Source organism: Hibiscus syriacus, unplaced genomic scaffold, assembly GCF_006381635.1.
Source record: "Hibiscus syriacus cultivar Baekdansim isolate YM2019G1 unplaced genomic scaffold, ASM638163v2 tig00112498_pilon, whole genome shotgun sequence".
Lineage (NCBI taxonomy): Eukaryota > Viridiplantae > Streptophyta > Magnoliopsida > Malvales > Malvaceae > Hibiscus > Hibiscus syriacus.
Window position 1 is genome coordinate 1,245,785 of NW_024063347.1, and position 24,317 is coordinate 1,270,101.

The following is a 24,317-nucleotide window of genomic DNA, read 5'->3' on the forward strand; positions in this document are numbered from 1 at the left end:
TGGCTTCAGCGTCGAATCGTCTCGAGTTTAACTTGTTACCTCAGCAGGAAGAGGTCTGGCTTGTCTCATTGGTAAGTAGACTTAGGGGTGTTCAAATTTTTGAACTAATTCGGTTAATCGATCGAACTGAATTAGTTCGGTTATTTCGGTCGGCCACCGAATTAGTTCAGTTTGTTAACGGTTAAGAAAATTTTTAGAATTCGGTTCGAAATCAGTTAATTAAACGAATTAACCGAAATTAAATTTTAAATATATTATAAAATTTTTATTTTATAATTATATATTATTTAAATTAATTGTAAACTATTTTTTAAAATTAAAAATATTTAATTTTTATAATTCGGTTGGCCACCTTCTCTTCTGTGCGTCCCCTGTTCAAATGTAATGTTCTCCCCTTTTAATTATTTTCTTTTTTAATATTTTTTCACCCCATAATATGTTGCCCCCCACTTCTGCTCCTCGGTTATCAATTATTTTCAGCCTTGATTTGTGTAAGGTATGGGCACCGGGCACGGGAGGATGGGCAAAAATTAATAGTGGAGCATGGCCCGTGGAAATCGATGTTAAAAACATTATTCTCTGTCTTGTGTTTTGAGCCCTCCATCACCCCATATCCTATTCGATTATTCAATAATTCTTAGATCATAGTCCTATGGTAGTTAATTATTTGGTGGTTTTCATAGTGATCATACACATGCATGATGCATGCAATTATTTTATATATATATATATTAAGATACCAAGGATAGACACAACACAAAGACTTGGCCTTTTTTGTTTGTTTTTCAAGTGTCGTGCCTGAAAATTTGTCTACTGCCATCTAGTTCTTGTTGGAAAGATTGATATTGTTGCTTTTGTTTTGTATATATAATTTTTTGTCAAGTCGATGCTTGAATTTCTGTTTGTTTCTCAGTTAAATTTATTTATAAAAAAGTAGACAAAATTTCATCTCTTTAATGGAGAGAGTTTTCTTTGATTTAAGAGTTTTTTACGTAAGAATAAGCAAGTTTGCCATTGATGAAGGTTCCAGTTCAACACCCACATACTGCATGGGTGAGGCAGCATCATGGGGTTACTCTGTAAAATATTCAAGGAACCCTTAAATATAATTATATTAAGAGAAACACAATCTATTTAAAACTCATTTAAAACCCAAATCAATATTAATTAATTAAAATAATATTAAAACTAAATGCAAATGTTTGAATAAAATTAATTAGATATTATTTATAATTAGATATTATTTAAATTAATTATAAATTATTATTTTTTAATTAAAAAATATTAAATTCTAAAATTCTAAAACAATTTTGGTTAATTCAAAAATTAACTGAAATTAATTCGGTTCAGTTAATATTTTCAGAAAAAAGTTCGGTTCGGTTAACGGTTAAAGAAAAAAAAGTTCGGTTAATTCGGTTAAGGGTATTTTGGCTCGGTCGACCACCGTTTTAACCGAATGAACACCCATAAGTAAACTCCCTCTTGAAGCCACTCGATCTATGTAGATCATCTTCGAATTTCTACCGATCCTAGCGAAAGGCATTGTTTTTCAAGAACTTTCTAAATGACCAGTTATTTAGGGATCAATACCTTTGAATAATATGTCATGTTCAAGCAAAAATGCAATAAGAGCAAACAAAAGGAAACCAATGTTAGTAGAAATAAGACAGAAAGAATCAAGTTAGTTGAAATGATTAGTCAAAGAAATATAATCTTAGCAACAATAAATAAATTTGACTCAAAGTTGACTGAAAAGCTAAAGCATACAAAGAAAATTGATAATTGTTCGCGTGTTGTGAGTACTATAAAATATACGCAAATAATGTGCAAGTATACACAATCGCTCAAGTAATAAAGTGATGAGTGAGTATCGTCTCCACAGGGATTGGAATGATATTGAGTAAAGTTTATGCACTATTCTATCTAAGTATAGTTAGTCTTGATATATACAAATGTCACGACAATGCATATGTGTATGCTGGTGAATGTGGATTGATGGTGTGATGGTGTAGCAAATGGAAATGCAGTGGCAAGAATAGATGTTTAGTGTTGAAAATGATGAAATGTCAAGACAATGAAAAATGGTAAAAACAGTAAATAAAAGATAAATAAAATGAAAAGAAGATAATCCTCACGTGACAAGCTTTTAATGGAATGAATGGTAGGGATTGATCTAAGAATGCTAAACTTATCTCTCAGGCAAATTTAAGCTATCTGGTCTTTACTTACTCGACAAGGCTTTCCTAAAATATTCTCACATGAACCTAACAGAATAGCATGCCAAGGCATCTGCTCTCACTCAACGATGTTGGACAGCCTACCCTATTGATAAAGACACCCTTTTTAGTCGTTGAAATCCTATCCTAGTCTCTTCCGAGATCTAAGGGATTAGGTTATAATATTCATAGGCCGGTTCAAAGCCCCTTGAAAATACTATAACCCATTGCTTATGAGGATCTTGCCTTGCGTTTCTTCCGAATACTTACAAGTATTTTTAGCTTAGGATTCTTCCGAACACCTAACCTTCATCTAAGAAATGGACATTTCCATGCCTCTTACAAGCCTAGATGGTAAAGCATTCATAAACAAAGCAAATAAAGAACCAAGATAAACTTAAATATACCATTAAAATAAAGTTAAAACGTCCATTAAACCAACACCACCAAATAAGTTAGTTCATGGTGGGGTTCGAAATATCCATAGAAAAATCCACAAAATATTCGTTCCAACAGCCCACAAATAAAATAAATAAAATAACAGCAAAGGGAAGTGAGAAAGAGCCTTCGACGCGTGCCACCGGAGGTCTCCTCGGCCACCATGAACCGCCTTAGCTCGCTAGCTCCTCTCGGTGCCTAGCTCGCCACTCCTTGAAGCTTTATCAATGGAGGAAAACCCAAGGAAGAAGAAAGGAAAAGGGAAAATAAAAATATGATTTTTCTGCTACAATATGCGTCTCTTTTCTTCTACCCACTCTCTCTCTTGTGAGGTGTAATGTATAATAAAAATATCTAGGGGTAATGATGATGTTGTTGGGATATTGTTGGGTGTAAAATACCCCTCATACCCCTAGAATCACATGTTATGCATGAACCTTATCCTCCATGTGTCAGTGGTCCCCTAGCAGGTTGTTACAACCATCATTTCACATGCAGAGCCAGCTGTCCACGTACATCTGTATATTTTTGTCGTTTTCTGCGCCAGAAATACCGAGGCATTTCAATCTGCTTCAGCGTGTGATGCCGCGACATTACTTCCCAGCTCGCCTATTTTGCTTGTTGTTTCCTGCACATCACTAAAAACCACACCTTCCTCCTCATATAGCACCTTAATAAAATAAAATAACACAACCACCACAAATGCAATTACATGCAGCTACATACATCTAAAATGACTTTCATGTACCCTTAAACAAACAATAACTTAAGTCAAGAAGGCCTTAAAAGTAGTCTTTTTACAGAGTTATCACACCCCCAAACTTGAGCTATTGCTTGTCCTCAAGCAATGGATAACAATTAACACAATCAAAATGTCATGGCAATTTCAACAGTAGGACAACAAGACAAAAATTGAATTTCAACCCTCAGAAAAATCGGCTTCTACATGCTAGACATATCAAGAATTCAAGTACTTTTCCCTAGGTCAAGATTCTTTATGGTGTTGTGTGTGTGATTTATTGTATTTAATCTATACTTAACGAATTTAGGCAATTTCTAATTGAGTTCCCAAGTTTTGCCACGGCATTAACTCATTCATTAAGCACATTTATACTCCCTTTTCACTTACTACACATTTTTTTTCTTATTTTTTTCACTTTTTTTTACACTGCTACGAAGGGAGTCAGCTCATCACACCTACCATCCCACACTCTAGGTGAAATGAAGCATACCTTCCACCCCCAAGCTAGTCAGACAGAGTCATCCCGTGACTACTTTCATTCACTCGTATGCGCGTGGCTGCCATTTATTAAAGAGAGTTCCAGGCAATGCCACGGCAAAGAGGAGTGTCCCTCTACAGCTATGCCGAAGTATTTATTCACGATTAAACAAAATTCAGAGATAAGGGAGTTCTTAAACAGTGATTTATCATTTAAGCATACTACCATATTTTAATGCCAAGGCTAACCAGAGTTCTTTCATAAAAACTTCATAAGTTCTTTAAGTATAGAAAACATACAAATCGTGTAAGAATAATTCATAAAGCATCAAGCCCTAGAGTCAGTTCTATCATTCTCAATAGTCATTTATATTCAATTTCTAGCCTAAAAAGTTCATTTTCATCAGGTATCATCAAAACATTTCATCTAACTGTCCTACCATTTACTGATGCCATGGCATAACATTATGTTAATATTATCATGCACATGTTCTACAAAGAACACTACCTCCCCCAAACTTGAGAGAAGCATTGTCCTCAATGTTGAATAAAAACTAAGTTAAAACTAGACTACATGCGATGCGATGCAATGCAATGCAAGGTACCTTGTCTTCCTAAGATGGTGGTGGAGTCACACTGGCCGTGCTAGTAGTATTGTGTCTGGTGCACTTCCTCAGTGATGTGGGGCTTTTGTCAGGATCAGAACTGGGTTCAGCAGCTGGTGTGTTAGGGCCTTCAGTGTTATTAGATGTTGAGGTCTCCATACGCCCAACAGATGACTTCAGACGTCATCTAGTCCATGCTGACTGGGTTAGCATCCTCTGGCTTGGGTGTATTGTCTTGCCGAGTGACATTTGCAAATGTCGTGGCATCCTCAAATGATGGCAAGATCTCGTCCAAAATGACTAGAAGATTATAAGCCCAATGTGGAAGCATCTCCTTGTGAACAGGTGTCACGACTGCGTCTTGTTAGAGCCTCAATTGCATCTAGCTTTGTCGTGGCATATTGGTTTGCAGCATCCTGTGAAGTTCCCTCGTGAGATTTCATCATATTCATCCTTCAAAACACCCTTTGTCTTAAAAAAATAATATTAAAATTAAAACTAAAAAAATAAAACAAATAAAAATAAACAAACAAACACTCATGACAGAATAAAACTTTTAAAACATAAATTAAAAAGGGTTCAAGGGATGCAAAATCCAAAATATCATGAATTGTTATGGCATTTTTGTCGCGTTCGATTGGAGCACCAGTATAGACCAAAATGCTCCACATATATAACAACGCCACCTTTAGTGTAATTCGATAGAACCCGATTTGTAAGACCTTTGCAGTAGTCTTCTCTTTTTTCTCCCCGTTGCCGTGACATCTTTTAATTGCTTGGGCAGTAAATTCGTTCAAGAAGTAGGGGATATCATCCTGCATCAATCTGTTCTTGCCCTGGCTATTCAAGTAGGGAAGCAAAACACCACTAACGAGAAAATTGACAATGTCAGCGTACCACGACAATGCCGTGGAAAATAATAATTTCTCATCAGGGAATTGTTTCTCCATTTTATTCCTTAGTTCTTTCACAATTTCTAGCCTAGAAAAATGGGCAACTAATTGGGGTTGAGTAAATTCAATGAAATCCTCAGGTTCAGATTTCGTACCTGGTCTAGCTATAAGTAAGCTAGACTGACCCGTCTCCTTTGAAATATCCTTACACTCATCTTTGTCTTCTTCATCAAGCTTCAAGTAATCACCAGTGCATGCAAAATTGCCGTGGCATGATTCTGCATATTCCCTTTGGTCATCAACTCCTGCTAGTGGGGTTTTTTCTTTTGTCGTGGCATTATTTTGCTTGTCATAATCGGGTTTACTCATTGAACATCCAGCTTTGTTCTCCAGCGAATGTAAGTCCTCTTACAATTGAGACTCTTCATGCACAATCTCATAGCTAGGTTCTTCTAGTGTTTCCCCCCAAACTTAGCATCTTTGTAGATATAGGTGCCACTCCCTGAGGTGAATGTACTAAATTGTTCACTGCCTTTACCCTTAGTGATTTCAGTATCACTAGGCAATCTGTCTGGTTGGTATTCTTGTAATGCCATGGCAATTTGATCCACTTGCATTTCCAAAGCTCTCAAAGAAAAACTATGACTTTGCAACCATGCCCCTTGACTTTGTAATAATTCTTCTTGACTCTTAATAGATGCATCGTGATCTTCTAATAAAGCCTTTGTAGTTGCCATAAAGTCTTGCATAGTGGCCTCTAGAGAACTTGTATTAAGTGAAGATGTTGTCCCTTGATTATGCCATGGCATATTCGTTTGAAAGGCTGGGGGCTCATCTATATACTGCTGCTAAGCGAGATGACTGACATTACAAGCTCCTTGATTTTTCCATGAGAAATTGGGATGCTGACACCATCCATTGAAGCTTCCCACATAGTTGATGGACTTTTGATTGCTCGGGCATTCACATTCATGGTGATTGCCTTGGCATAACAGACATGCCAAGCTATCAACCTTCACTTCTTTCACCTCCTTAGAATTTTGCAAATTCTTCAACATATTGGTGATGGTAGAGAGTTGGGCCGACACTGAATCTTCAGCTTCCAACTTGAATGTCCCAGATGCCTTCCTTATAGTTTCAAACCTTGAAGAGGGAAATTGGTAATCATGGTTAGCAATTCGATCAAGAATGCCAAAAGCCTCTTCAGGTGATTTGTCAAGCAAAGTGCCATTTGTCCAGGCATTTAGCATCATCCTCGTGGGTGCATTGGCTCCATTGTAGAACATCACGACTTGAGTCCAGTCGTGGAATCCATGGTTGGTACATTTGCGAAGCAATTCTTTGTAGCGATCACAACACTCATACATTAACTCGTCATCAGCTTGGTGAAAAGATGCTATGGCATTCCTAAGATGGTTGTTCATATTCGGTGGATTATGCCGTAGCAAAAATTTTTTGCACAATTCAGTCCAAGACCTTATAGAGCCGGAAGGTAATCCATTGAACCATGCCCTGGCATCATCTTTCAAAGAATATGGAAATAACTTCAATTTCAGCACATCTTCATGCACACCTTCTTGTCGAAAGGAGTCACATACCTCCAAAAATTCTCAAACATGTTGCCTTGCATCCTCATGAGGAGCACCACCAAACTTTCCAATCAAGTCCAACATGTCGAACATAACTGGTTTGAGCTCGAATTGGGTTGCCTGAATCTTGGGAGGTATAATAGCAGGTTGTAGGTCATCTAAGGTGGGAGCTAAGTAATCTCTAATAGTTTGTGGTCGAGCAGCATTCCTAGCATTTGGAATTGTCGTGGCATTTAGAACTGCAGGATCCTTCACTTGATTTTGAACAACATGAGCCTCAGGTTCTATATGAAATAATGGTTCTTTGGGTCTTTTACTTGTCATGCGACAATGTAACACCTGAAAAAGGTAAACACAAAAACAAGTAACTATGTACAAAGAAAATAAATAAAACGGTGCAACAACTAAACTCAACATCATCAATTGCCAATCCCCGGCAACGGCGCCAAAAACTTGTTCGTGTGTTGTGAGTACTATAAAATATACGTAAATAATGTGCAAGTATACACAATCGCTCAAGTAATAAAGTGATGAGTGAGTATCATCTCCACAGGGATTGGAAGGATATTGAGTAAAGTTTATTCACTATTCTATCTAAGTATATTTAGTCTTGATATATACAAATGTCACGACAATGGATATGTGTATGCTGGTGAATGTGGATTGATGGTGTGATGTTGTAGCAAATGGAAATGTAGTGGTAAGAATAAATGTTTAGTGTTGAAAATGATGAAATGTCAAGACAATGAAAAATGGTAAAAACAGTAAATAAAAGATAAATAAAATGAAAAGAAGATAATCCTCACGTGACAAGCTTTTAATGGAATGAATGGTAGAGATTGATATAAGAATGCTAAACTTATCTCTCAGGCAGATTTAAGCTATCTGGTCTTTACTTACTCGACAGGGCTTTCCTAAAATGTTCTCACATGAACCTAACAGAATAGCATGCCAAGGCATCTGCTCTCACTCAACGATGTTGGACAGCCTACCCTATTGATAAAGACACCCGTTTTAGTTGTTAAAATCCTATCCTAGTCTCTTCTGAGATCTAGGGGATTAGGTTATAATATTCCTAGGCCGGTTCAAAGCCCCTTGAAAATACTATAACCCATTGCTTATGAGGATCTTGTCTTGCGTTTCTTTCGAATACTTACAAGTATTTTTAGCTTAGGATTCTTCTGAACACCTAACCTTCATCTAAGAAATGGACATTTCCATGCCTCTTACAAGCCTAGATGGTGAAGCATTCATAAACAAAGCAAATAAAGAACCAAGATAAACTTAAATATACCATTAAAATAAAGTTAAAACATCCATTAAACCAACACCACCAAATAAGTTAGTTCATGGTGGGGTTCGAAATATCAATAGAAAAATCCACAAAATATTCGTTCCAACAACCCACAAATAAAATAAATAAAATAACAGCAAAGGGAAGTGAGAAAGAGCCTTCGACGCGTGCCACCGGAGGTCTCCTCAGCCACCACGAACCGCCTTAGCTCGCTAGCTCCTCTCAGCGCCTAGCTCGCCACTCCTTGAAGCTTTATCAATGAAGGAAAACCCAAGGAAGAAGAAAGGAAAAGGGAAAATAAAAATATGATTTTTCTGCTATAATATGCGTCTCCTTTCTTCTACCCACTCTCTCTCTTGTGAGGTGTAATATATAATAAAAATATCTAGGGGTAATGATGTTGTTGTTGGGTGAAAAATACCCCTCATACCCCTAGAATCACATGTTGTGCATGAACCTTATCCTCCAGGTGTCAGTGGTCCCCTAGCATGTTGTTACAACCATCATTTCACGTGCAAAGCCAGCTATCCACGTACAGCTGTATATTTTTGTCGTTTTCTACGCCAGAAATGCCGAGGCATTTCAATCTGCTTCAGCGTGTGATGCCGCGACATTACTTCCCAGCTCGCCTATTTTGCTTGTTGTTTCCTGCACATCACTAAAAACCACACCTTCCTCCTCATATAGCACTTTAATAAAATAAAATAACACAACCACCACAAATGCAATTACATGCAGCTACATACATCTAAAATGACTTATATGTACCCTTAAACAAACAATAACTTATGTCAAAAAGGCCTTAAAAGTAGTCTTTTTACAGAGTTATCAATAATCCTAACTTCATGCGTTTTAGTTCTCCTAGGCTATCCACATTGCTCTAGCGGGGTAGGCTTACTAAATTCTTTATATGAGGTTGGGTTCTAGAAAAAGGTTCCCAAGCCATCTTTACAACATGCTAAGGTTGCCCCAGATTCTAGCCCATTACAGACTTGTGAATTAGGTTTAGCTCAGGGGATCACACTACTAAAAGCGAACCTCAGATCTGATATCTGGATAGGCAATTTAAGGTGCTTTCTAGAGATACTTTGTCAGACCCACACAAGGAAGCCCAATGCTTCTCGTGAGGTATGACGTTTCTCTCTACTTAGGTAAACCATGTTTGAGCTTGGGTTTAGAACTATGATATGAAATAATCCTAAATATTCACAGAATTGTAAGCATTAATCAGAGAAAAAATCTTTTTTTTTGAAATAACATAATGAATCGTAAATTAAACAAGATTGAACTCGTAATTTCCAAATAATAAATAGAGGGCAACCAATTTGTGGCTCGACTCTCAATTTGTTTAAAAAATAAAAGTCCCCAGCAGAGTCGCCAAGCTGTCGACACCGTTTTTCGCTGGGAAGACCGATACCGACTTGGGGGTTTTCTATTTGAAAATATTTCGAAAAATGAAGAGTCGCCGCCAATCATTTAAGGTGCGATTGAGACACCATAAAAACCGGGTGATTTTAATAAAATATTTTACTTTTATCAAAATATCAAGTTTTGGGGTCTGCAAAAATCCATAAATCAGGTTCGGAAGTCGTTTACGTGTGGGAAGGATTAGCACCCCCACAAGTACCCAAAAATTGGTACCTAGTTGATTACCCTATATTTAAAACCAGAAATTTTGAGTTCGATCTTTATTTAATTTAAAAATCATTAAGGATGCATAGTTTGAAAAGGGTATTCGTTTATTGAGATCGATAGCATTCGCCCCTGAGCGTAAATACGGGAGATCAACTATTATGCCTAATAACCGAACATTGCCTCATTTTTAGAAAACATGATGCGGTTTTGAAAAGGATGTCGACTTATTTAGGGAATCACCAGTAATCACCCCCTGAGCACGATCGCGGGAGATATACTATTAATTCCTTATTAAGTGAACAGTGCCTTAGATTTATAAAAACAATGCGAGCAAGCAAAATTTTATTCATCCTAATTAAAATAAAAGTAAATTAAGGCTTTTTCTAACTTAAAGTGTCAAATTATGATAATTAGAGAACATAGGGGCTCAAATCTAAAAATGTAAGCTCTAATATTAATCCTATTTGATTATGTAAATGTTAAAACTTTAATTAAGTTTGGGGACTAAATGGTCAAATAAATAAACTAAGATTATAAGACCCAAATATAAAATCCTAAAACTTATGAATCTAAACCTATAAATATTAAAGTTTAAAGTGTTAATCTACAAATTTAAGCCCTAATAATTATTAAAAGCAAGGAACTAAATTAAAATAATTAAATCAACAAATAGTAAAAATAGTAAAAACAACCAATAAAAAATAAAATAAATACAAGGATCTAATTATAATAAAATCTAATAAAATTGATTAAAATGCAAGAAAACAAAAGATAGTAACTAAATAAAAAATAAACAAGGATCGAAATGTAAGAAATTAAAATACAATAGCTAAATTGATAACTAACAAGGACTAAATTGAAATAAAATAAAACATAATGATAAAATTGAAATAAATAAGAAAGGAAAGGTCCAATGACCAAAATGTAAAAGCACGACAAAGTTTGGGGGACTAAAAATGATAATAACCCAAAAAGTAACAACACATGTACAGAAAAGGCAGAATTGCAAAATCAATCCACTAAGTTTTAGAAAAAAATTAAAAGGTAACTACACATGACTAAAGTGTATAAACACGCTAAAAGTGGGGGGATTAAACTGAATTTATACCAGAAATTTTAAAGCACAAACAAAAACAAAAAATTACTAAATCGGTCCCTTTCAGTGACCATTTTGTAAAAATAGGGGAATTATTGGGGGACCTAAAATGTGATTTCCCCTCGAAATTTTTTATAAATACAAACTTTTTCTTTTTTTTAAACATTTCATTTTTTTCTGTTTTTTTAATTTTTTTTAGAGAGATATCTCTCTATAATTTCGTCCGATCAATGGTCACCGCCAGCCGCCATCCCAGTCGCCCTGCCGCCTCCGATGGATGTTGGTCACCAAAATTTATCGGGAGACTCGTCTTGATGCGGTGATCACGGATCTGGCCTTCATTTCGTCAGGGGACGCTCCGATCGTCGTGAAATGGCCAAAGACCTTTCGGCTTTCCCAAGCTCTGATCTCCGTTGTCCGTCGTTGGATTGGACCCAAATTTCAATATGCTGCTCCCCTCCTTGAGACGCTCCTTCTCATTGTTCGGATTGGCGAACCGACCCTCTGAACACCATAGATGCTTTGACAGAAAGGTAAAATGTCATTTTTCCCTCTCTTTTTTGTTATATTGTTTAACTTCGAAAGCTATAAAAAAAATACCAGAAAAATATTTGATTTTTTTTTTACTTTTTATTAATTGTTGAATGAAAAATTGAACCCCTTCGATGCTCAAACACTCTGACGACCATGAATCAACCCCGATCGACACCCTTCTCAGTAAAAATCTAATCACTATCCTTCGATTGTTTTATTTACACATGCAAGATAAGATTCTTTTTGGTTTCGAACTACGAAAATAAATAGTAAAAATACATTCAAAATTACTCAAAAATTCTATCTTTTTTTATTGTTTTTTTCGATCTCAGAGAGTAATCCCTTCTTACATTTTTGCTTCGGGTTATATAACCCGATTTTACAATATGCTTCCTTTTTTTTTCTTTATTTTTATTTAAACAAAATGATTTTAAATCATTATGTTTTTTCTTTTTTCTTTTTCTTTAAACAAAGTTTAACCACTCAATTATAATGTGAATCTTTTTTATTAAATTGAACTTAATACTTACATATATTATTATTAAATTAAAAGATAAATTTATTTATTATTTTAAAATTATATTATTTATTTATTATTTTAAAATTAAATAATTAACATAATCTTTTAATTTAATAGTACTATAAATAAGTATTAAGTTTGATATATTAAAAAAATAAAATAAATGTTTTAAAATTAAATAATATTATTTCAAATAAATAAATAATATAATTTTAAATATTAAATAATATTATTTCAAATAAATTAATAATATGATTTTAAAAATATTTTTAAAATAAAAAATTGTATTTTTTAGAATGATTTAATATATATATTTATAAAAATATAAAAATATTTAATTATTTAATTATTTTTTTATTTCTAAATAAAGTGAAAATTAATATTTTAATTTAACCATGATATAAGTAAATATCAAGTTTTTTTTATGAATCTAGGGTGAATACAAAGTAGTATTTGTTTAAAGACTCAACTATTTGACAATGAAACCACATACATCTGCATACGCGACGTTCAAATTCGATATCTCAATGAATAACTAAAAATAACAAATCTCTTAACCACTAAGGCTATTTGTTTGTGCATATGGTTAATAAAAAATTCACACTATAGTTGAGTGACTAAGCTTTCGGATATTAATTTAAAGTGTCTCATATTCGAATCTTATAATCATAAAAAATATTTATTTTGTGGCGATATTGTTATAAAAATTAAATACAAAATGTGGTGAAATTAACTTGAATGGTCAACTTAGCTTAATGATAGAATTTTCTTCAATTAATTATATATTTTATTAATAGTGTCCATTCAAAAATTTTATTTATACATATCTTATACAAAAATTTTATGTTGTTGATATATTTCTATCTAAAAAAATATTTCTAATCTACTACATCACTGGTAATATAGAAACAAAAATGACATCTCCCTCGATACGATAAAATGATACACAAAAATAAATATTAAATATTAAATACATTTTCAGTATGATACATATTTATCAGTGATTATTATTTAATATATTATTAATGAAGAATAAAAATTTATAAAAGTTATTACAATGATAAAATATGTTATTGGAGCTGATTGAATTTTTTAATAATTTTTGTTTAGCGGAAGGAATTCTCTAATATATATTTAAGCTCATAATCTAAAGGAGAACAAAATTAACTGAGAATTTTTAACTACTACTTTAAATATTATTAATAATAGATTTAAAATTTTAAAAATAAATAAATTAGATAATTATCAATATTATAAGTTTGTCTATAATAATTTTAGTTTTTATTGACAACTTACATAATAACAATCTTTATTAGAATTAAATAATACAATATTTTATATGAATTTAGTTCAAATAATATAAAACTATATATATAAATAAAATTATTGAATTATACCGTATTTACTATTTAATACAAAGAACATGAAACTATATTTTAGATATCTAATAATTTTTAATATTTATTTAAATAATTTATTTCTCTGTATCATTTTCAGTCACGTATAGTTGTGGCCATATCTGTTATTATGATACGAAAAATTCAACAGTACCACGTTTACATGCATGAATTCATCCTAAACTCAGAACTCCACAATGGCTGAAAAACAGAGAGAAATGCACAGGAGATTCGTTTAATGATTATTATTATCATCAGATTTCAGTTTGTTTACGATTCATTGTTCTTGTGCTACTGAATCATATTCCTTCATCAACAGTTAAAACTCAGAAAATCAAACTTTAAATTAGTTAAAAAAACATCGCCATTGATAGTTATTGCAAGAGTTTTCATCTTTCTTTCCCTCTCAAAATCATTTGGCTTCCTTTTTTTCTTCTTTAAATTCTTAATTGCTATCTCCATTTATTCAAATTATTTGTATATATTATTATACAGCCATGACGCAAGATGTTGGGAAATAAACGAGTACGAGTAATTTCCCTATAACCAGATTAGTGAGAATGCGAAATAAAAGCGGAAAAATAATACCCGAATTGATAACGGAGTTAAGCCAATTTTGCTTACGTCTCCGGACTGCTGCAGATCTTTTACTAAGAGAAAAAATTTACAGATGTTTACAAAACACTCACTACGCACAAGAAAGCTCTCTAGTAATGGAAGAAAGAAATGATTTTTGGGATTATCTTGAAGCTAAATGAGTTAGGGTATTTATAGTTGAAGCTTAAGGACTAATCTTATAAATACCCTAAAGTCCAGTGACTAATTATAATTATCCCATTATAATTTTTCAACAAACATCTACCAAACTTTGAAAAAACCATTTTTCAAATAAACATTTACCAAACTTTGAAAACCATTTTCAAAGAAACATTTACCAAACTTTGAAAACTATTTTTTCAAAGTTGGTTGCCAAACTTTGAACTTTTAACAATCTCTCACTTTAAGACTGATTTTAATCTGTCTTCACACCTCGATTAATGCAACAGCTTTTATAGACTTGTTACTCTAGCATGCCAACTGAAGTTGAACACAACTTCAGTTTGTCCGTAGTCACTGTCTTTGTCAACATGTCTGCCGGATTTTGAGCTCCACTAATCTTTTCAAGTTTCAAAATCCCATCTTCCAGAAGAGACCGGATAAAATGATATCTCAATTGTATGTGCTTCGTCCTGGAATGAAAAGACAGATTCTTTGCTAGATGGATAACACTTTGACTGTCGCAATACAAGACATTGTTTTCTTGTTTCTTGCCTAACTCTTCCAAGAAACTTTGAAGCCAGACCATCTCCTTGCTGGCTTCCGTAACAACGACATATTCTGCTTCAGTTGTGGAGAGAGCAACTATCTTCTGTAGTTGAGAAACCCAACTCACTGCAGTACCTCCTAGAGTATAGACATACCCTATAGTGCTTCTTCTGATGTCAACATTTCCGGCTAAGTCAGCATCTACATAGCCTGTCAGTATCGTATCTCCACCTTTGAAACAAAATGCTTTGTTTGTGGTCCCGCAGATATATGAGGATCCATTTGACTGCTTCTCAGTGTACCTTGCCTAGATTATTCATGTACCTGCTAACAGCTCCCACTGCATAAGCAATATATGGTCTAGTACAAACCATGATATACATTAGACTTCCAATTACTGAGGCATACGGCACCTTCACCATGTGTGCACATTCTTCCTCCGTATTTGGTGATTGTTCTTTGAAGAGTCTAAAATGAACACCTAAAGGTGTACTTACTGGTTTAGCATATTGCATGTTGAACCTGAAGAGTACTTTGTTGAAGTACTCAGCCTGTGATAACATCAAAGTCCCCAACTTTGTGTCTCTCGTAATCCTCATCCCAAGAATCTGCTTTGCAGCGCCCAAATCCTTCATAGCAAACTGCTTCGACAATTTTTGCTTCAAGTTTATAATCTCTTGCATGTCTGAGCCTGCAACGAGCATGTCATCAACGTACAATAATAAAATAATGAAGCTATTTTCGAACCTCTTGATATAGCAACAATGATCTACTTGGCATCTGGTAAAACCACTGCTACTCATGAAGCTATCGAACTTCTTGTACCACTGTCTAGGAGCTTGTTTTAAACCATACAAACTCTTCTTCAACCTGCATACCAGATTTTTCTTGCTTGCCTCTATGAAGCCTACTGGCTTCCTCATATAGATTTCTTCCTCCAAATCACAATGAAGGAAAGTTGTCTTTACATCTAACTGCTCAAGATGTAGATTTTCTGCAGCTACAATTTTCAATACCAGTATGATTGTAGACAGTTTCACGACTGGAGAGAAAATTTCATTGTAGTCAATACATTCTTTTTGTTGAAAACCTTTGACAACCAATCTTGCTTTGTAGCGTTTGCTCCCATCATGTTCTTCTTTGATCTTGTAAATCCACTTGTTGTGGAGCGTTTTCTTGCCTGGTGGTAATTCAGTTAATTCCCACGTCTGATTTGACATAAGCGAGTTCATCTCATCTTTCATGGAATACTCCCACTTGACTGAATCCTCCACTTGCATTGCTTCATCATAGCACTCTGGTTCACCATTGTCAGTCAGCAACAAGTAGTGCAAAGAAGGAGAATACCGCTGGGTTGGTTTAGGAATTCTGGAGGAGCGTCTTAGTTCCGGTGTGCCTGGTTCTTCTTGAACTGCTTCAGGACTGAGCTGAACATCATTTCCAGAAATCTCCTCGAACTCAGCAAATTTCTTTGTTTCAGCTTCGGTGTTTGAGCTACTTGATTAAATGGTTGATTTGTCTTTGTACATCACATTCTCATTGAAAATGACATCTCTGCTGATGATCTTTCGATTTTCATAGTCCCAAAACCAGTAACCGAACTCATCACCGCCATAACCAACAAAGGCACATTTGTTGGACTTAGCATCAAGTTCTTTCAGCAGAGTCTATGTGTACATAAGAAATACAACCAAACACTCTTAAGTGTGAAAGGTTTATTTCTTTCTTACTCCAAACTTCCTCTGGTATTCCGCCATCTAAGGGAAATGAGGGCCCATGGTTGATCAGGTAAGCTGTAGTGTTGATAGCTTTAGCCCATAGCAATTTGGGCAAGCCGATATGTATCCTCATGCTTCTGCACGTTCATTCAAAGTTCTGTTCATGCGCTCTGCTACGCCATTCTGCTGCGGTGTCATGGGAACAGTTGTCTTCATCTTGATCTCATTGTTTACGCAGAAATCTCTAAATCTTCTATTTATGTACTCTCCTCCATTATCAGACCTCAACCGCTTGACTTTCAAACCAGTTTCATTTTCCACCATGGCATTCTATTTTCTGAATGTATCAAAGACTTCTGATTTCTTCTTCAGAAAATAAACCCACACCTTCCTTGTAGAATCATCGATGAAGGTGACATAATATAGTGAGCCTGCAAGAGATGGAACTAGAGATGGTCCCCATACACCAGTATGAACCAACTATAACTTTTCTGCCTTGGGTGTCTTGCCAATCTTTGTAAAACTGACTTTCTTTTGTTTGCCAAAGATACAATCCTCGCATAGTCCGACATCTACACTCTTTAGATCCGGCAGCTTCCCTTTTGATAAAAGTGTCTTCATCCATTTCTTGCTCATATGACCAAGCCTTTGGTGCCATAGGTTTGATTTTCCATCAGCATCTGCTACTGCAATGATATTCTCTAAACTTGAGGTTACATAGAGAGTACTAGTATTCTTACCACGAGCAATGATGAGTGCTCCTTTGGTAATCTTCCATTTACAGCCTGAAAAGGCTGTGCTTTATCCTTCTCCATCAAGTTGTCCTACAGAAATCAAATTTATTTTGAGGCCAGGAATATGTCTCACTCCTTTCAGCGTCCAGGTTGTCTGGTTTGGCAACTTTAATCTGATGTCTCCTTTTCCGACGATCTTCAAGGTTTCATCATCAGCTAGATGAACGCTCCCAAAATCACTACTAATATAGTTCTCCATGATTTCTTGGCACGGGGTGGAGTGGAAAGATGCCCCTGAATCAAGATCCATGATTCAATCGGATTGTTGACGCTTAGAATTATGGCATCACCTGTCTCCTCTGTCATGTTGGCAGATTCATGTGCACCGGTATTTTTCTTCAGTGCTCGGCAATCTCTTTTAAAGTGACCATTCTTGCCACAATTATAACAGGTAAAATCTTTTTTTCCTGTTCTTGATTTGCCCCTTCTGGATTTCGATCTGCCACGATTTGAATTTCTTTCTAAATTTCTCCCTCTAGACTCGGTGTGCAAGGCTGATGAGGTTGATGCTTCACCCGATTTTCTCCGTTGAATTTCTTCGCTCAATACCAGATCCCGAACATCGTCAAATTTTAATTTGATGTTTCCCGACGAGCTGCTTACTGCTGTAACAGTAGCATTCCAACTGTCTGGTAGAGATGATAAGAGAATTAAAGCTCGAACTTCATCATCAAATTCAATTTCCACGGAACTCAACTAGGTTGTGATTGTGTTGAGTTCATTCAAGTGTTGAGCCACTGATGCCCCTTCCGCCATCCGTAAATTGAATAATCGCCTCATCAAGTGCACTTTGTTTGAGGCCGATGGCTTCTCATACATACTGGAGAGAGCCGCCATAAGATCCACCGTGAACTTTTCCTTTGCTATGTTGAAAGCAACATTGCGGGATAACGTCAGTCGAATAACTCCGAGGGCTTGTCTGTCGAGAAGAGCACAGTCTTCATTCTTCATGCCTTCTGGTTGCTTTCCTGAAAGAGGTTGATATAGATTTTTCTGGTACAGAAAATCTTCAATCTGCATCTTCCAAAAGTCAAAGTCCGCACCATCGAACTTCTCAATATTCACATTCCCTTTGTCTGTAGCCATCGCCCTCACTCGAATCTGGCTTCGTTTAGATCGTTTCTGACAATTCTTGCGAACCACCGTATATTAGAACACCTCCGTCGACAAATTCGTATCGCCGACAAAATTTTACTATTCACGAAATTCACTATTCATGCAAATAGTAATAAATAATAACCTCGCAAAAAATTGATAAAATTCACAATCAAAAGTTCTGATACCAGTTATTGGGAAATAAACGAGTACAAATAATTTCCCTATAATCAGATTAGTGAGAATGTAAAATAAAAGCGGAAAAATAATACCCGAAATTGATAACGAAATTCAGCCGATTTTGCTTACGTCTTCGAACTGCTGCAGATCTTTTACTAAGAGATAAAATTTACAGGTGTTTACAAAACACTCACTACTCACAAGAAAACTATCTAGTAATGGGAGAAAGAAATGATTTTTGGGATTATATTGAAGCTAAATGAGTTAGGGTATTTGTAGTTGAAGCTTAAGGACTAATCTTATAAATACCTTAAAATCTAATGACTAATTATAATTATCTTATTATAATTTTTCAATAAACATCTACTAAATTTTAAAAAATAATTTTTTCAAAGAAATATTTATCAAAATTTAAAAACAATTTTCACATAATCATTTTCAAACTACTTTTAACACATAACTCAAAGGAGAAACGAGAGGTAGTTTTCTTTCTCTTAACTCTCGGTTTTGTTTTTTCTGGGTTTGGATTTAGGGTTTTAATTAAGGGAAAATTCAGAGAAAATTTGCAGAGGAAATTGGTTGAAGTTTGCTGTTTTCTCTCTCTTGTAACTGCCTACAGACATCGTGGCCTGGAGTTCTGGTGCGGAAATTGCTCAACATCGCTCGTGGGGACCCCGATTACAGTGCCGATTCCGATGATGGAGACGATAGTGATTCTGACTCTGAAACCGAAGGTGACTTCAACATTTTCTTTCCAACATTATATACTTGAGCAATCTGTCTAATTAGGTCCGGAAAATCGTTTGGGAAAAAAAATTAACCCATTTAGAAATTAAATCTAATTTATACTTCATAATTCAAAGCCTGAATCCAATTTAAACTATTGTCAAGCACTCAAGCTTTATATTTTCTTATATTATACAAAATTAAATATAATATTATAATATAAATATAAATATAAAAATATAATCAAACTGAAATGGTTTTAAATAAATCATTTATATGAATGATTTTAGATTCATAAGTTCTTAGATATATGTATACACATTTCGAATACTTTAGAAATTTTGTGGTTTTTACCTGAGGGTTGAGTCTAAATGTGAAGTGGGGTTTTGCTTGCAGAGATTTTGGACAGTAGCAATGGAACAGAATCAAAGATCAGAAGGAATAAAGAAGAGGGCCCTCACCTTGGTTTAAGTGGTAATCCCATATAAAAGCTGATGTTTAAATCTATTCTGTAAATTTATCTATTTTTTTGGTGTTTGTATATTTTCTTATGATCATCATATTTAAGATAGGTTATATGAACCCATTAAGCAACCTGAGTGGTTGAAGGGAGTGTTATTCTCCCTAGAGTTCATAGATATAAGCATATTGCGTCTATAAGGCGTGCGCATGTTGTTAATGATTAAGAAAGATTATGAACATACACTACTTTATACTCACCTTATACTATTAAAAAAATTGATATATTGATATTTATATTTGTTTGATTTTTTTCTTATTTTGGGTTAAGATAGTCTTCCAAGGTTAAGGAGAAGAAAGTCAGAGACTTTTAGGGCACAATACATAAACACAAAGGAAATAAGGTGCAGTGCTTCTCCCTTGTTTCCTTAAATTAGTTGTCCAGTGGTATAGAGTTTCATTTTCTTCAACAAAAGTTTTTAATTCAAATAGAAAAATTTTAGTTGTCTTTCATGTGGTTTGTTGCTGAAACCCTTTTTATTTTTTTAATTTAATAGAATATGCGTTGGTACCTGGAATGTTGGTGGACATTTTCCACCTGAAGACCATGATATTGATGATTGGATTAATATCAATGAACCTGCTGACATCTACGTGCTTGGGTAAGTATTTTGATCATCACGTGCATTTTCAAATTTCTTCATTTTCTAGCTTTTTTATTTATAAATAACATAAAATCTTACGTGGGTGTATGTCCGACGTTGGTTTATGTTTACAGTATTCAAGAGATAGTTCCATTGAATGCTGGGAATATTTTTGGTGCCGAAGATAATCGTCCAGTTCCGAAGTGGGAAAACATCATTCGTAAAATGCTGAATAGAGTTCGACATGCAAATGCCAAAGTAAAATGCTATTCCGCTCCCGTATCACCCTCCAAGTTTAAGGCATTCGACGACGTCCCAAACATAGAAGAAGATATAATTCTCGAAACCGATAGTGATATCGATGAAGAATTTTATCCATTAGATTAAGAACCTAATGGTTTCGACAAAGCCAATAACAGTGCTAAACTTGACACGCCAGTAGAACAGGATTCACAGGGGCAGTCTTTTCTTTCTCCAAAGAGGTTAGATAGATTGCCTTGCTTGCGAGTGGAAGAAGAACAGGATGGTTTCGACGAAGCCAATGATGGTGCTAAACTTGATATGCCAGTAGAACATGATTCCAAGGGGCAATTTTTCTTCTCTCCAAAGAGGTTAGATAGATTGAATAGCTTCCAGATGGAGGAATGTGGTGAAAATGCCAAAGCCCTGTTCAGTCATGACCAAAATGTAATCGGAAGAGGTCGAAGACTAAGGAGAACACTTACTATGACCGAAAGGCTCGGTTTGATCTGGCCCGAACCTCCATTGAACTTGCTATCTCAACATGTTTCGAACCTACCAAATTCTTTGAAACGACCAAATGTTTTGGAGCAGCCAAGTCTTTTCAACCATATAGTACACACAAGTCCAAAAATGATGGTGCATCAGGGATACCTACACTTGCGAAAGTTGACCTTGTATCCCTCATGAAAAGGAAACGAAGATCATCGTACGTAAAGATTGTAAGTAAGCAGATGGTTGGAATTTTCCTCTCGATATGGGTTCGTCGGAGTTTGCGCCGGCATATTCATCATCTGAAGGTGTCCACTGTTGGTGTCGGTGTCTTGGGCTACATTGGTAACAAGGTTTGTTCCTTCTCGTAATGTTAGAAACGATTATCATAGACGGATATTTCAATAAAAATGATGAGTCGGAACAATGTAGTTAATTATTTGATTATGCTTTCTTTATTCTTCTAAAAAAAATAAATTCCTGTTGTCTTTAGCTTATATTATGGCGATTCATTAATCTTGCAGGGATCTGTATCAATCAGCATGTCCATATATGAAACACTGTTTTGTTTCATATGCACTCACCTGACAGCAGGAGAAAAAGACGGAGATGAACTGAAAAGAAATGCGGATGTGCATGAAATACTAAAACGAACTCATTTTCTTTCTTTTTCCTCAATTGGATTTCCCAAAGTCATTCATGATCACGAGTAAGTACCACTTTCACTGTGAACTAATGGTGCCATCTACTCATCTATCATTCTAGTAGTTGAGATTGTTAAATTCTTAGTTGCTATTTAAACACAAGCTCAACTCAACTCGATTAAATTCTTTATGTGTACCTGTTTTGTTTTCCTACAGAAGAATAATTTGGTTTGGTGATCTGAACTACCGTATGAAGTTACCGTATGACAAAGCACGCGAGCTCATCTCCAAGGAGGACTGGTCCGAGTTAATCAAGCATGATCAGGTACAATTCTAGATCATTGCCGGTTGCGATTTTCTTATCAAATATTATTTAAACCAACTGTTTTAATCACGACAGTTTGTCCAAGAGCTATGGAAAGGTCGAACATTCAATGGATGGTCGGAGGGTGCTCTAAATTTTGCTCCCACATACAAATACGAGGTAAATTCGGAGAAGTACTATGGGGAGGATTCTAAGACAGGGAGGCGAACTCCATCATGGTAATGCCTTAAAAAGCAAAGATTTTATAAGATTTATGCTTTGTTGGTCCTTTTTTTATCTTATGAATTCTTCTAATATGCAGGTGTGACCGCATTCTTTCGTACGGTGAAGGAATGAGGCAACTGAGTTATCGGCGGACCGAGTTTAGACTTTCCGATCATCGCCCTGTTACTGCTGTGTATATGACCGAGGTTGAGGTATTCTGTCCGAGGAAACTACAGCGTGCTCTCACGTATAGCGATGCTGAAATCGAGAACGAGGAAGTTTCCGAGAAGGGTATCAGTTCAGGTGAGTGATTTGTTATTTCAATCCAGGAACATCATTTGAAAGAAGCAATCTTAGCAACTAATTATTTAACGATGTAATACCCTTTTTTATTTAACGACGTATTACCTTGGGTTAAATCTTAATAGCTTGCAGAATAGTGTATATTTTAATTAAAACTAAGATAATACCTTATTTTTATTAATACATATTAGGATTATTATGTTTTGTTTTATCATTTGAAATTTATCTCATTTTTATATATTTTGCAACATTTTTAATACATATACACCTATATATCACATCGTTGTACGAATCAAACTATCTAAATGGTTAAATGAATTATTATTATCTCTAGAAGTTTTAGGTTCAAACAACAGACCGTAAAAATGTTTGAATTTTCATTATCAAATTGTTGAGAATCACTAAATCCGATACTAATAATAATCTTTGATTAATCAAATATATATATCACGGCGCGACAATATGCATTTTTCATTTTTTTCTTTTGAAGTACATCTACACACCTACACAATGCATTACCATATGTAAATATAATTTTTTTTTCTATTAATACAGAGGGAATATAATATAATATTTATTCAAAGACTTTTAACCATTTGACATTATACATTTATACATCTCTACAAATTTGGTGCTCAAACCTAGAATGACAAGACTTCAAAGATAATAACAATTCCTTAACGATAGTGCTTGATTCTTGCATGTAAATGTAACTTAATTACATATGTATAAATATATTTATATAAAAATATAAATTTAAAATTATTAATTAAAAAATAATTTAATTTCATCACAATTTTGATTAAATTCGATTTAAAGTACTAAATACGAATTTGATATCAGTATGATATTGATTTTGATAATTTAAATATTAATTATTTTAATTAATTGATTACTCATTAACATCTTCACGAATACATCAATCATTAGGTTTTTTTTATTAAGTTAAAGTTGATTATAAAGTAGTATAACTTCTAAGTATTCTCAACTATTTGACAATAAACGTTTAATCACTCTTACAAGGCTGGTGCTCGAACATGGTTCATATCCAGTCGAGGTAAAGAGTATAGCGGAGGATGTTAGTCATTCTGAGGCTCCCATTGTTGGTTATGTTGACAAGGATAAGCTCTCAACTCTCAAAGATAGCTTGGTAGGATGGTGCAGGAATTTTATTAAAATGAAAGAGTTGGATGTTATTATGCACAATGAAGGCCTTGTAGGTTCGAAAATTATGAGGTTAAGAGGGTTAGCTATTTTAATCATATTTGAAGATGCAGAGAGTAGGGACTATACTCTGTTTAATCAGATTGGGGAGCTGAATAAATGCTTCGACAAAGTGGAAGTTTGGTCGGAAGATTTTCAGTGCAGCAGCCGTCGGGCTTGGCTTTCGTGCAAAGGGATCCCTCATTTTGTGTGGAGTTTCTCCACCTTCATAAATATTGCAGTCAAATGGGGAGTTCTTATATCTATTGAGGAAGGGACCTTAAATTCCGGCTCGTTTGATAGGGCCTTGTTATAGATTATCACGAACAGTCAAGCTCGAGTGGAAGAATTCATTGTTTTGAAAGTCGGGGATAGGCTCTTCAAAGTGCATGTTTCCGAGTTTGAGCCATGTTTCAACCCAGAATCTGTCTGGATTGATTCGTCTTCGATGGAAGAGGCAGTTGCCTCCCCATTATCCAAGGTGGGGGAGCTCATTGGTGTCTCCCCATTTAAGTTTCCCGAGTCGAAGATATGTGCTGAGGAAGAAGG

General features: G+C 34.9%; 1 pseudogene; it reads left to right on the forward strand.

The window, feature by feature from the left end:
* Positions 1-956: 956 nt before the first annotated feature.
* Positions 957-22,685, forward strand: LOC120180639 (annotated as a pseudogene).
* Positions 22,686-24,317: the final 1,632 nt, after the last annotated feature.